Source organism: Magnolia sinica, chromosome 18, assembly GCF_029962835.1.
Source record: "Magnolia sinica isolate HGM2019 chromosome 18, MsV1, whole genome shotgun sequence".
Lineage (NCBI taxonomy): Eukaryota > Viridiplantae > Streptophyta > Magnoliopsida > Magnoliales > Magnoliaceae > Magnolia > Magnolia sinica.
In genome coordinates this window covers 20,029,767-20,030,797 of record NC_080590.1, presented here as the reverse complement: position 1 = coordinate 20,030,797, position 1,031 = coordinate 20,029,767, and the positions used below count along the sequence as shown (strand labels likewise).

General features: G+C 39.9%; 1 non-coding gene across 1 annotated transcript; it reads left to right on the top strand.

Annotated features, from left to right (window-relative positions):
* The first annotated feature begins 547 nt into the window (after positions 1–547).
* Positions 548–654, top strand: LOC131234110 (small nucleolar RNA R71). The gene has a single exon (XR_009165521.1). It is a non-coding gene; the product is annotated as a small nucleolar RNA R71 (small nucleolar RNA).
* The last annotated feature ends 377 nt before the right edge of the window (positions 655–1,031 follow it).

Sequence of the window (1,031 nt, the reverse complement as noted above, 5' to 3'; positions counted from 1 at the left end):
TTCCTCGTGAGGTTTCACTTGATTTGGATTTTGATTGAAGAAACTTGGAGGAGTCGCTGTTTGTCCATTTCTCCAACTAAAGTTTGGATAATTTTTCCAGCCAAGATTGTATGTATTGGAGTTAGGTCCAGTAAAAGGTCTTTGATAGTTGTTTACGGCATTGACTTGTTCATTCAACACTCCTCGAAAGGCGGGTATTGTAGGACAGTTTTCAGTTGTGTGAATGTTGCAATCACAGATGCCGCAAACAATTTCATTGACCTTATCCTTCTTTCCTTCCATGGCCTCAACTTTCCTTATGAGCGTAGTCACTTTACACTTGAGATCATCCTCTTCTTTCAAAAGATATAATCCACCTTTCTCCTTTAATTGAGTCGGCCTAGACGTGGTGTTCGCCATTGGGTAATAGTCCCATGATTGTGTTTTTTCAGCGAGACTATCGAGGTAATCCTATACCTCGTCAACATCTTTGTTGATGAACTCTCCATTACACATTGTCTCAGATGTCAATCCATCATAGAAAAAATTTGTAATGCGCCACGTTTCAAATCCGTGTTGTGGGTAAGAACTGACCAAATCTTTGAACCTTTCCCAACATTGGAAGAATGTTTCATCTTCCTTTTGGGCAAAGTTCATGATCGCTTTTATGAGGGTAATCGTTTTATGATGTGGGAAGAATTTTTTTATGAATTCCCTCTGCATGTCGTTCCATGTGCCAATGGATCTAGGACGCAGTGAATGTAACCACGTCTTAGCTTTCTCTTTTAAGGAAAAAGGAAAGAGTTTCAGCCTAATTGTATCCTCAGATACATTAGGAAAACATAATGTAGCTATAATCTCATCGAACTCTTTCAAATGTAAATATAGACTTTCCGATTCAAGTCCATGGAATTTGGGAAGGAGTTGGATAACTCTCGACTTGATGTCCATTTATCTTGTGTTTTTAGGAAAAATCATGCATGAGGGCATACTCACTCCCACCGGTTGTAGATAATCTCGTGAAGTACGAGGCGGGGGTGCCTGTTGCACCT